We start from the raw sequence: 14,028 nt of genomic DNA, 5'->3' as shown, positions 1-14,028 counted from the left end.
AGGCACTTAACCTTGGTACTTGCTTCATTCTCCACAAAGGCTTTCCACCTTTGAAATATGGAAAATACATCGGACTTATTCATCATGACATAAACCCATGTTTTTCTACTCGCATCATCACAATGAGCCACCAAGTGATGGTGTACTTGCAGGACCTCAAACATCAGAATGAACCAACTCAAGTTTTTTATTTTTTCTTTCATTTCTTGATTTTTGAAATTTTACCCTCTTTTGTTTACCATAAACACAATCTTTGCAGAACTCTAAGTTCGCTTCTTTCAAACTAGGTAGAAGCTTCTTTGTTTGAAGGATTTGCATTCCTTTGGCACTCATATGCCCAAGCCGGTAGTGCCACACCACATTGTCGACTTCTGTATTTTTTGCACAAGTTGAAGGTTGCAAGCTAATAGTACACAAGTAAAGTGTACCAACCTTCTCCTTCGACAACCACCAAAGATCCCTTTGAGATCTTCCACCATTTGTTTCTGAATACAATGTTGTGACCTTCACGTCCAATTGTCCTGTAGAGATCAAATTTTTGTGAAGAGAAGGAATGTGCCTAATATCTGTAAGCTTCCATCGATTTTCGTTAGCAGTTTTGACACAAACTGTACCTTTGCCAACAATTTCACAAGCTTCATCATCTCCCAAGTATACATACCCAAAATTACCTTTGGTTTAATCTTGGAAATGTTGCTTGTGTGGTGTCGCATGGAATCTACTATCCAAGAATTAGACACACTGTCTAATGAGAGAATTAGAGCATCTTGCTCTACTTTACCTGCCACATTGGCCTCCGATATTGGCTTGTTGTCTTGAGACTCTGACTCTTTCTTCTTCTTGGACCAGCAATCCATCTTAACGTGGCCCTTCTTGCCGCAGTTCCAACATTCAAGATCTGACTTTGTGCGTGACTTGCTTCGCCTTGAGCGATCACGACCCTTTTGGTTTTTGAACCTCTCCTTAGGCCTCCCTCTTGTTTCCACTGACAGTGCTTCACACTTAGGAGAACACCCACAACATCATCAAACTTAAGAGTAGTTGTGCCAGAGATAGAATTACTTACAACCGTCACAAGGCTGTTCCAACTATCAGGTAGAGACGATAGTATAAGGAGAGCTTGCACTTCGTCATCGAAATTGATTTTCACCGATCAAAGTTGACTTATGTTTGTGTTAAAGTCATTTAGGTGCTCTGCAACTGAACCATTTTCTGCCATCTTTAGATTGAACAAGCGCTTCATGAGAAATACCTTATTGGATGCCGATGGTTTCTCGTAGAAGTCGTCAGGTGACTTCATCAAGTCCTCCGTGGTCTTCATCTCTCCGAAATGTTGAAGGCCACCATTGATGCCAAGCTTAACCGGATTGTTCCCAGTGCCTTTCGATCAAGGACAGTCCATGCTTCATCTGCCATCGTTGCGGGCTTCTTTGCAAGACCACCTAGTGGTAAATAAGGTCCTTCTAGTAGAGATAGTCTTCAATCTGCATCTTCCAATGTTGGTAGTTTTTGCCGGTGAACTTCTCAATCTTGAGCTTTCCTTCCTCCACCATAACTCCCACTCAATTCAAGGAATCCTTTCCTTGAGATAATTTAGCTACGAGCAAACCTTGCTCTGATACCAGTTGTTAAGAAATAGGACGTAGCTAAATAGATATTTGAGTAGCTTACTTAACGGAGAGAGACAAATTTCACACACGAGATTATAGAGTAGAGTAGAGAGAGAGAGAGAGACCACACACCATATACGTGGTTCACCCAATGTGGGCTACATCCACGAGAAAACAACCACTCAATGGCTTTAGTACTTCAAACAAGAAGTAGGTTACAAAGGGATTGTACCCTTAATAGAGCTCCCACCTTGCTTCACTCTCACCACTTCACACCCACCTTGTTGCATCAACTTCACACTATGAATTGTGTGCAGAAATGGCTTCCTTTTATAGGCCAAAAGGGCTGCCCTCTCTCATGAGAGGCAGCCATGTGTAGCCGTCCTTGTGTAGATAAGTCAAAATCGGACCCTCCAATTTGCCCATGTGTGGCCGCCCCGCCCTTGAGAAGACAAGTCCTCCTTTGAAATCGGCCACCGGCCATTGACTACGGCCACCGACCATCACCGGCCATTGACTTCCGGCCACCGGCCAACCGGCCAAACGATGGGCCGTTTTTTCGACCACTTTTCGACCGCCATCCGGCCATAATATTCTCGGAAAGCCATTCTCAAGCTTTGTTCAAAACTGGCTGTGAAAATTTTGGTTTCCTGCGAGTGATTTTGTTTTCGGCGAGTGATTTTTCTTCATGCATGATGGCTTCTCCTCATAATGGGGGCCTTACAAATGTGCGTTTTTAATACAGAAAATTACAAGGGGTAAATTAGGATCCATACTTAACAATAGCCATATGTCCAGTCAACATCATTTGTTATTTGTTATTTTGACAAAAAATTGAAGGGGAGAAAGCCGAAATAATTTCAAAAAATTGGAGTAATTTGAAGAGTTTAAACACATTGCTAAGAAGATGAGATAAAAATATCTTAATTAGATTTTTAGCTTAAATATTTATTAAGATCAAAATTCTTTATTTTTGATTTTTTTCCAAAATAAATTAGAAATACAAAATAATTTACATAGCTCAAACACATTTTTAAGAAGCTATAATAAAAATTATCATAACTAAATTTCTAGTAAAGTATCTACTAGAGTCAAAATTACTTGATTTTGTGGACCTTGAGCTTATGTGCTTATTGGATGAAGCTTTGGAAGACTTCTCATTTATAGATGCAAAGGGTACCGAGCAGTTTGGTTTCATGTATAAGCACATTTATCCAGATGTGGTTGATGATGACCTTATGTAGTTGTTGGATGATGCTCTATTGGGTTTTGGACCTATACAAACTAGGGGAATGTTTTTTGATGCATCTCGAGAGTCTAATGAAGAGGATTTTTCCAGAGACTTGATGTATCCAGATATGCATGATCAGAATTTCGATGCTAGAGGGGGTGAAGGTGAATTACCAATTCTCCTGCCCGTGACTGATGATCAACAATTGGATGAGTCAGTTGCACAAAGGATATGGCGGTATCTAGTGATACCTGCTGTTGTATGGGATTCTCTGTTACCCTATGATATAGGGGATGTTGACCTAGATTTTGATCTAGGAGAAAACAGTTATATGCATGGTCCGGGGCAATTGATTGATGTGTCGTTTGATCCGGGTGGAGATGGAGATGTTGGTGATTTGGGGTGGTTGACTTATATGCCATATGATCCAACGGTTTTTATGATGGTTTATGGATTAATTCTTGTTTATACTCTACTGCTGGGAAATTCTTGTGTTTTCCCTATGATCCTGGAGGAGGGTATATTCTAATAAGGCCACCTGTAGAAATTTTTTCAAAGCATGCTCATAGTGGCCAATACGTATATGTTTACAGGATTATGTTTGCAGATTTGGAATAATGGTTGGCACATACTAGAGGATGTGCAAGTTTAGAGGGGGTGGATGTCATGCCGCTTTGCGAGCATGTGATGAAAGACGAGAATCTGCAAGCAATTCAAAGTTTTGCCAAACTTGTGATTTATGCCAGGGTCTGATATAACAATAGGATGATTGAAATGTATTCAAATTGTGGATTCGATGGCTAGAAAGGAAGATTGGTGCTTACAAAATGAGCTGCATTGATGCTTTCGAAAAGTGGTTTTACATGCTAAATTTGTAGTGTTCGACATACTCCTCAGGCCTGTCTTTATGGCTTGTCAATTGGAGCTACAATAAAGAAGTTATGGCTTGTCAATTGGAGCTACAATAAAGAAGTTATGGCAGTTTGAAGTCGAGATGTTTTGCAGATCCGTAGCGGATTGGGCAGTTGTTGATGAAGGGTCAAAGTTAATATGAATGCACAGGGCTGAAGTGCTCATCATGTGGAGCATGTTGGTCTTTTCAAATCGTCATTTGGACTTATGGATGCCAAGTTATTGCCAAATGAAGTTTCATTGGGGGCTAGGTTTGGGACCAATTTGATTGCTACGTCCCAACAGGTGTTTTTTGGGCCTTGGAAGGGTTTTGGAGCATGATTTACATTGTGATGAGTCAGCACAAAGTGACAACTCCTAGAACGATGCCTGGTCAATTAGTTACGGCTTGCTGAAGTGCAGGCCATTTGCTGAGCAGGGGAGTCTAACAGTTTTTTTTCCATTTTGGGGTGCTTGATTCGAGACCATGCCAAGTTCAAAAAGCGGAGAGTGTAGGTGGAGTTGAAGCGTGGGAGGTGAGATCTAAGGTGGTTTTGACGGCTCGGTGACAGGTAGCTCCGAGTTGTTTTCAGCGAATGCTGAGCTAGGGCTTCGCTCCAAATCCTTTCACCTATGTTCGTGTTTTGAAGGCATGTGGAGTTATGCAAGAGGTCGATGGGGTGCCGGAAAAAAATGTTGTGCTCGGCAATGCTTGAGCCGGTGTGTGCGAGGCAATGCCCGGGTTAAAGTGTATACCAAATGTGGTGCCCTTATGATTTGAAGGGACAAACGGCCACCCATAGGAGAAAGGCCACCCAAGGTCAAATAGGAGAATGGCCGCCCAAAGGGAGGGGGGCCAAGGCCTACATTGTGTGAAAGAAGGGGAAGAAAAGAATGTGGTGAGCGCACAGGCAACGAGCTTGGAGGCAAAGGAAGGTGGCGAGGCTCGTGCAGGCCAGGGAGACATCGAACAAGGCCAAACAAGAAGGAGAAATGCCTCAGAATGTCGTGGCGCCCATTTCGGTGCTGATCCCATGCAATTTGGAGGAGATGGAAATGTCGACATGCCACGTCATCATCCTGTTTCCCGTGCCTAGCAATGACGGCACTGTGGTTGCTTAGGAGGGGAAGGGGGGCTATTATAAGGGGAGGGCTTTAAATAGCAGGAGAGAGAACCGGGGGGAGGTGGGGGGGGAGAACTTTCTCTCTCTCGACCTCGACCTTGGCGAGCACGGGAACTCGGCTCCATATTCTCTCTCTCTCTCTCTCTCTCTCTCTCTCTCTCTCTCTCTCTCTCTCTCTCTCTCTCTCTCTCGACCTTGAAGCAACAAAGGGGAAGAGGAGAAGAAGGTAGGGTGGAGGAGAAAGCTCGGTCGGTGGACAAAAGGGCTCCCTCGAGCTTGCGAAGAGAGAAGGGAAGGAGTAGGGTTTTTTTGCAAAGGGAAGGAGGAACGTGAAGGGAGGAACAAAAAGCAAGGCAAGGAGGAGGGCAAGAGCAGGAAGGAGGAGCTGGCTCTCGGGAGATGACGAGGCTCTCTCGAGCTTACAAGGCGAGAAAAGAATTTCTCTCCCTCTCTTTCGCTAACTCTCTCACTCAGCTTCGACAAAGATTTGGCTATAATCCTCTCTCTCAATTTCGAGAGGGGAGAACGAGGAAAGTCTCCATGCAAGGGGAGTAGAGGGAGGAGGAGGAAAAGGGGTGCTTGATCTTATTTTCTTGGAACCTCGAAGAAAGGAAAAAGAAGAGCGGGATCGGCAAGCACAAAGGTTTTTTTTTGCAAGAACGAAGGGGTGGAAGGCATGAAAGGAGGAGGGAGGAGAGGCGGCTAAAAATCAGGCAGTGCACAAGGAGAATTGTTCTGCAAGATAAAGAGCAACCAAAATTTGACCGGATAGAGGGCAAAAGGGAACTTTTGGAACTGATGAGCAGGGGAGCTATACAAGGTGGGGTTTGCCTGGCAATTACAGATTGCTTCTGAGGGATTGAGGATTTTTTATTATGGGTTTGCAAATCAATAGGCATATTGACGATGGCGTACGTAACCGATTTGTAACAGGGTTTCGGATATCAATTTATTGGAAGCATCTTCTGATTGCCAGCATCAATTAAGTGTCGATAATTGGTTCTAATTGAATTTTCACTGCTATTTGTGTTCCGAGTCATGATTTTCTTCCGGGTCCTAACCGCATTGGTTTTGACTGCTTCTCCCTCTATAGCCAGAAGCCTGATGCTTTCTTGGTCGACCTTGGAGAGACATGCACTCCAACAATGCACTCTTTGAAATGGTATTCTAGCTACAACTTAGCAATTAGCACACATGCGACGGCTTCCTGGCTAGGTGCGAAAGCAAAAGAGCTCGGTTATGGAAGCTTAAGCTTGGCGATAGTAGACCCGACACGGAGAAACCGGACCGAGAGGAGATTTCGGATCTCAGAGCACTGGCTATTCATACGAAGTACAAACTCCTTCCAGTATATAGGAGTGGCGTGTTGCTATTTCCTTGGTATAATTAGTTGGGGATTGTTGGCTTGGGAAACCTCTGGTGAATAAAAAGCTTGAATTCACTAGGTGAATTTCTAAAATGATATTAGTAGGTGGAATCTTCATGGCACCTAACCCTTAGAAGTTAAAGGGGGTATTAAGGGTTTGGGCCGGTTGCTTGACTCTATAAACTCTAACTCATCTGCTTAATGTTATGGTGGCTCCCCCCTGGCGGATCTGCGCTACAGTGCTCTCTCTCTCTCTCTCTCTCTCTCTCTCTCTCTCTCTCTCTTTGTATGAGGCGGCACTGTTGTATCTTCTCCCTCATGAAGCTGGGCCCGCCATACTGCTATGAAGGAATGTGGCTACTGGAACCAGACCCTATAAAAGGTGAGCTTCCATGCTCATGTAGCATTTGTACTATGTGCTTTGTGGTGTGTGTGTGTGTGTGTACTTGTGATGGTTGTATGTACATTGGGATTGTGAGGGTTTTACCCGCAAAGGGTGTATTGTTAAGTGGTTAGCTCTATGGCAGAAGGCAAAGATAAGCAGGCTATTGTGGAGCTAGCTGCTCCTACTCAATCTCAGGTGACTTACGACATTGATATGGGACTACTGTCTGAAATGTTTGGATGTGTTGTGATTCACTTGTTAGATATAGTAATATTCCTCATGCATATGTTGGAATATGCACATGGATGGCAACTTCTACTGATCACCCTTTTGGTGTCTGCGACATTGGTTTTGTAATTCCCTTTCGAGTTTAGGGATATCTGTCAATGCATATCTACGGACCTGTCATAGGCATGTATATGAAAAAAACATTGAAAGGTTGTACCCTCTTTCAATACTGGATAATGGTTGCCTTGAATTTCTTTTTTAGCTAAAAAGTAATGATAGAAGCTCTTCTTAATACTTGGTGAATGACCCTATATGTTAGGATTGGCCTACTTGTGGGTGTAAGACAAGCGGCCTGGTATATTCTGTTGAGGCTACGGTGGTGGTTATTCTACTGATGATGTGCCTCTAGGGTTTGTTATCGAGATTACCTTTCTTGCTTAGATACGATCTATGCCGTTTTAGTGTTGTGTATACAGATCTTTGGCAAAATTGCTCAATTGGCCGAATATGGTTATGAATGGTTGGTTGTGAATAGGGTTAAGATTGATTGCGGCCAAATATGGTTATGAAGGGTTGTGGAATATGGTAGACATGGTTGTAAATGGTTAACTCAGGGCTGCTCATGAGGCCGTAGATGGTTGCTTATTGCATTGATGTTATGGGCCTTGGCGGCACACTACCTTGGCTTTTTGGAACGAACGAGGAACTATGGATTATCCCACCTATATGCATTATGATTAAGGGGATTAAGCACTCATACTTACTACCTTACATGTGGTTTTTGACTCCATCTAGGGAGGTGTAGGACTTACTTACTAACATCTCTTTATGTTATGGGTGACTCCAAAGTATAGATTGGCTGCATGTATGAGCATTGTCCCACTGACCCATAAAAGATAGCGACATTAATGCCAAACTCTGTAAAGTCAAAACATGTATATATGGTCCACTTCAAGGCTAAATTGCCTCATAAAATTCGTCTCCGGGCTTATCTCATGAGAGCTTGCAAAGCAAAAGGGGATGTAAATGGTTTCCCCCCCTTGTAAATGAAACCATCTCTGAATATATGATTAGCTTTACCTTTCTTATTATTTGTCTTTGAAAGCAATCTAGTTGGGTGACATCTATAACATGTGGGATACCCATGCATCACCTGCATAGGATGCCAATGCTAACTAAATGTTGTGGTGTTTCCATGGGTGCACGTGAGGGTTACCTTCTCAACTATGGTTTTCAAAGTTCCTTGGCTTGAAGATGACGGATTTATATATCTTCAGGCTTTTGATTCTCTTGTACTTGTGTATAAAAACTGTTCTGTACTATGAATGGGAATTATACCACCTTTTCATTGACATAGTTTCTAGTGTCTTTTGTAATTTGAAAGGATCCTTGGGTGTTTATGTTATATTGCTACTCAAACACACACACACACACCTAACACCAAGAGTAGTATTGATACTATTCAAAGACCTAGTTACTATAATTTATCCCTCGGTTTTTGTCCTAGACCTAGTTACTATAATTTATCCCTCGGTTTTTGTCCTAGACAGATTTACCTTGGACCGATCCTTGTGGGATGGCTCTCTTCACATGGCCCTTATAGGTTCTCCTGGTCAGTTGAAGGTTGAAGAGGCTACCAATTCTTACCAATAGTCATATATTTCTCTAATTAACATTTCTTGACTACGCAGAGCTTAGCACTATCTCAAGGGTTAGAGCTTCCTACTGAGCCTCTTTCTAAAGCCTCGCTTCAAGTATTTAGATGCATTCATGACCCTATGGCATCTGAACTAATAGTAGGGGCTTCAACTGATCTAGTCAACTCCTTGTTTCAAACCATGTCGTTTGATAAGTGTGTCCATACCCTCGCCCAACTTGTCAACAACTTTAAGTAAGGGGTAGCAGATCTATCTTAATTCATAGAGAACATTCCCACCCTGACACTTGCTCACAAAGGAGATTCTCTTTTGAAGGTGCTGAACTGACCAATTACTTACACAAATTACGTGGTATCACCCCTGGGTTTGTTTCAGCTCCCTCCATTCCGGTACAAATAGTATCCAACAATTTATTTTGCAGGGACCCCTTAGCCATAGATGCTGTCAACAAGGCCTTTCAGAAAGAGATGCGCTCTCTCAGTGAGACCTCTCTTACGAAAATGGTACCTAAAGTTTCTTGGGTTTTTCCCTTCTCGCCATCCAAACAAGTTGAAATCGAATCCCTTGGTGTGGACCATCACCTTTGGGCCCTTCCCAACAAAGGCTTTTTAGCTCCTATCTCTATCGAAACCTATGTTTTTCTAGCCAATCTTCCGGCATCTTCAATGGAAGAAGCACGAATCAAAGTATTAAGAGGCGTCCAATCTCTTGATAAAGGTGACCTTATCAAAGCCCCTTTCACTATGCTGTTTCTTGATACAAAGAAATGCGGCTCAAACACTGGTTTGTATGTGCGTACCAAGGGCTTGATAGAGTTCTCCAAAAGTAACTCTGAGTACTACACTGAGTCTATTTGGAACATTTACAGGCCTTATGCCAAATGCGCTTTGTCGGTTTCTTGACCCAAAGGCCTCTTGTGAATCAAGCATTATCTGGTTTGATCATGCTATATGGTATTCCCTCAACAACTTGAATCTCATGTTTCCTGACACTTCTTCATCTCACTACCTCTTCCTTTTCTACTCTTGGCTTGGAGACCAGGCCAAGGAACTTGTGTTAGCTGAGATGGCTTTTATTCAGTTTCGCTCCCGTATGCTCTCTCTTCTCAAAGAGTTGGCTGCAGAAAAACCCGAGCTTCTTTTCACTACTTATGGTAACTATCTTGGTAGTAAAACTCTCCTTGGCTTGCTAAAACCTGATATAGATGCTGAGGATTCCCCTACTTTTAAAAGACCCAACTCTCTAATATCCCCACTTCTTCGTACACATCTTTTTTGACTCCCACCTCCTCTTCTGCCGAGTCTTATGGAGGGAGAGGAAAAGCGAGAAGCATGATTAGAGGGAGAGACAGAGGCTATCTTGTCAAACACTTGTTGGATGTGTAAATGCAGGTACTGTGTAATGGGGTTGGTAGAATGCATCTGATATCTCACGAGGAAAGTATGCATGGAATTCTTGTTCATTGCGTCTTCGCCAACCAAATTTTAGAATTCTTTTCACCTCATTTTATATTTAACAAATGCTTTATCTCTACCTTTGGTAATTTGGGTATACTAAGCCAAGTTAGGATAGGGTGGAGATTTACTGAATCCATACTACATTTGGTATACTCTAATGAGTTTCTTAGGAAGGAAAAACCCTTGTCATGTGATTGTCATTTATGGGATGGGTTTACGATGGAATTTGGCATTCTTAGAAGGCATGTATGTACCACAGATCTCTCTATTATTGAGGATAGATCTGTAAGATGCCTCCTTTCCAAAGGCCTAAATCACATACCTCCTCCCCCACTTAATCCTCATATTGCTGTAAAGACACTTACTGAATGTCTGGATGACTTGATCAATAAACTCCAACTAGAGTTATCAATTCAACATGAATTGAGTGGATGTCTTTGCCAGACTGGATTCACAACTCCCACATGATTGGTTACATACTGACTCTACATGGCTCACCATTGATCTCTCCTTAGCCTTTCGCAAGCTTAAGTCGAAATGGTTCATTGTGGGTTTAGATAAAGCATCTGACATGGTATCTGTCATCTGCAAAAAACTTGCCTTTGAAGCGACTGAATACCGACTCAAAGGTGGCGAGTTCTGTTACATTGAAGAAGACTTGGATATTATTATCCAAAGAACATGTAAAAGCATGACTGAGTTAAGATTTCAGGTGGTAACTACCAAGCTTTCCATCCCGTTTCCAACTTTTAAAGGTCATGAAAGTAAATTTTGATGGATCTCAGATGCTTCCAATTGCCTTTTTTTAAAATATTATGAAACATGTTGAAGGAATCAATTTGATATGTGAAGAGCTCAAAAAAATATGTGCTATTAAAAGAGAAGATGTAAGGCGCTTCTCAGGAGTGGACTCGTCTGAAGTTGGTAACTCGTCTGAAGTCCTCTTGAATCTTCCATCTGCCATTTATTCAGTATATACAACTGATATTACCCAATGCTATGAAAATATCCCTCTAGTAGGTGAATATGGTCTCATAAATGTATTGAATTGTCTCGTAGACTTGGCCTTCTCTAAAGCCAAAGAAGGATTCTGTGGCTTTTCCTTTGTTAAGTCAACCAGGTGGGTTAAGAAAGTGAGCAAGGCTTCCCCTCTTCACATGAATCATATTCAGTTTCAAGTAGTCATTCAGTGGGTTCTGAACCAATGCTATATTTTACTTGGTAATAACTGCTTTCGTCAAACTGTGGCATTATTATGGGATTCTCTTGTTTCCTGCTATGTGTAACCTTTATTTACTATATTTTGAATATAAATGGATTATTAGGCAAACTTCCCAAGCAGAAGGGTTTTCTATTCTTATACAATGTAATCACACTTTTAGATTTATGGATGACATATTAAGTATCAATAATCCCAACTTTGCCCAGCAGGTGTTGGATATCTATCCTCCTTCTAGCAATTCAACACTTTTCTAGAACAAGAAACTGTCAACGGTATCGCCTTCATTAAACGTACTAACTATCTGTCGATTGAACTGAATAATGGCACTTACTTTGATGGTAACTTCTCTACTAGGTATGAAAACAGGATCACCTTAAGCTTACTACTACTGAGTTTGTAATGAAAAAGAGCAACAGACCGTTCAAAATTGCTCTATATACATGTTAAAGTATTCTTCATTTAATTATTTACTCTTCCTCAAATGTATTTTAAGCCCTACAAGAAATGGGGGTTCTTATTAGGAAGTTTCAGCTAAAGGCTTCCATAGAAGAGTTTTGATTTCTACCATAACGGCTGCTCTAAGTAAAAAAGAATGGCATGGTGTCAAGTTTGATGTTGTATTACTTATTCTTTTACTGAGGAAGTAGGTCCGTATCTAATGAGCCTACTAAACTCATTAGTTATGGTACCTGGGTAAGGGTCAGCGCACGCGCGCACACACACACACACACACACACACACACACACATACACACACACAGAGTAATGGAAATGGCCTATGAACTTTGAGAATAGCGGAATTAAGAGAATTAAAGTGAGAATTTTTGTCAGATCACTTTGAGAACATAGAGGGGTAGCAACATGAACATAGTACTTAATTAACTTGGCATAAACAATACTTTTGCAAGAGAGAGGAGTATTAGAGAACATGACAATAGTTGAGGACCGAATTTACTTGGAGCCGGTCCCCCCTCCAAAATGCGTTTGTATTATAGATTCTCACATCAAGAGAGACTTGGTACAATACAATCTTTGTGTTCCTTGTGACCTTGGTGATGCTATGAAGATGGAAAGCTTCATGCATCATGAGCATAACATAAAATTTGCAAAAAGCATTAACTATCCCAAGCCTCAATCCCAAGGCTTCAAACACCTTCGAAGGTGGAGAGAGCTAGCGGGGAATGAGGGTAGGGAAGATGAAGAAGAATCATCCATAGGAGAAAGAAATAGTTCCTCACTTATCATCACTCTTCTTGCTTAGCATAACATAATAGCATAATAATGAAGATGAAGAAGATGGAAAACTTAAGCATTGAAGTAGGGCTCTTGGTTGGATTTGCATTCCATAGCCAAGAGTGTTGGTGTAGGCTCTCCACTTCTCAACAAGCTTGGAGAAGGACATGGAGCTCTTGCACTTTGCACTTCACATAATGAGAGAATGTGTCTGTGTGTGGGAGAGTATACCCCCTCTCAAGCTTCGTCCACCCCTCTCTCTCTCTCTCTCTCTCTCATTATTTAATTATATCATTTGGACATGTGTCCTCTTTTTCCTCTTTAAGAGAAAGAACTTAATTATTTATTTTTATGCATCTAAATTATCATTGGACCCGTGTAAACACTATCCAATAGGATTCAAGCACATCACGAGGGCTACATGTGGAGGATTTTGACATGTGTCTTATATGCTTCTTAAGTCATTTGGTTTGAATTGAACAATTACTTAGTCAATTAAACATGGAAACCGTTTATGCCTCTTGAGAGTTTATCTTTGAATTGAACACTTTAAGAACCTTAGTCATTTAAGCATGGGGATCACCTCAAACTTGAGCAAGGTTCTCACAAAGACTTTAAGCACTTTAGTTAGCAAGCCAACAAACACCTCATGCTTGGGTAGGATTCCCATCTCAAGGTCACCCCTAGCTTGCCTAAGGTCAAATTGCCTAAGGTCAAATGACTTTTTAACACTAACTTTTGGAGGTCTTTAATGAAGCTAACCCTAAGGTCTTTTAAGCTCCATTAGATGCACGTTGCTCTTTGATAGACTACCTCCTTTTGGACCCCTATTGAGATGTAACCATCTCTCCTCTTGGTCCCTTGCTGAGGTAAATCTAGAAGCACTTATTGCACATTGCTCTTTGGTAGACCGTCTCCTTTTGGACCCCCTATTGAGATGCAACCATCTCCTTTTGGTCCCCTGTTGAGATAGGTCTAAAAGCACATATCTATATCCTAACTCTTGTTCCCCTTTTATCTTCCCATTAAATGATCAGTTTAATATGAGAAAATCATTTGGTAAAGTTAGATAGTATATTTTATCTCTCTCTCTCTCTCTCTCTCTCTCTCTCTCTCACACACACACACACACACACACACACACACACACACACACACACACACACACACACACACACACACACACACACACACACACACACACACACACACACACGGCTATTCATACGAAGTACAAACTCCTTCCAATATATAGGAGTGGCGTGTTGCTATGTCCTTGGTATACTTAGCTAGGGACTGTTGGCCTGGGAAACCTCTGGTGAATAAAAAGCTCGAATTCACTAGGTGAATTTCTAAAATGATATTAGTAGGTGGAATCTTAATGGTACCTAACCTTAGAAGTTAAAGGGGGTAATAAGGGTTTGGGCGGGTTGCCTGGCTCTGTAAACTTTGACCTCATCTGCTTAATGTTACGATGGCTCCCCCCCCCCTGGTGGATCTGTGCTACAGCTCTGTGTGTGTGTGTGTGTGTGTGTGTGTGTGTACGAGGCGACGCTGTTGTATCTTCTCCCTCATGAAGCTGGGCCTGCCATACTGCTATGAAGGAATGTGGCTACTGGTACC

Source organism: Adiantum capillus-veneris, chromosome 26 (assembly GCF_014529385.1).
Source record: "Adiantum capillus-veneris isolate H3 chromosome 26, ASM1452938v2, whole genome shotgun sequence".
NCBI classification, from domain to species: domain Eukaryota; kingdom Viridiplantae; phylum Streptophyta; class Polypodiopsida; order Polypodiales; family Pteridaceae; genus Adiantum; species Adiantum capillus-veneris.
The sequence above is the reverse complement of the archived record's forward strand: the minus strand, read 5'-3'. Positions refer to the sequence as shown.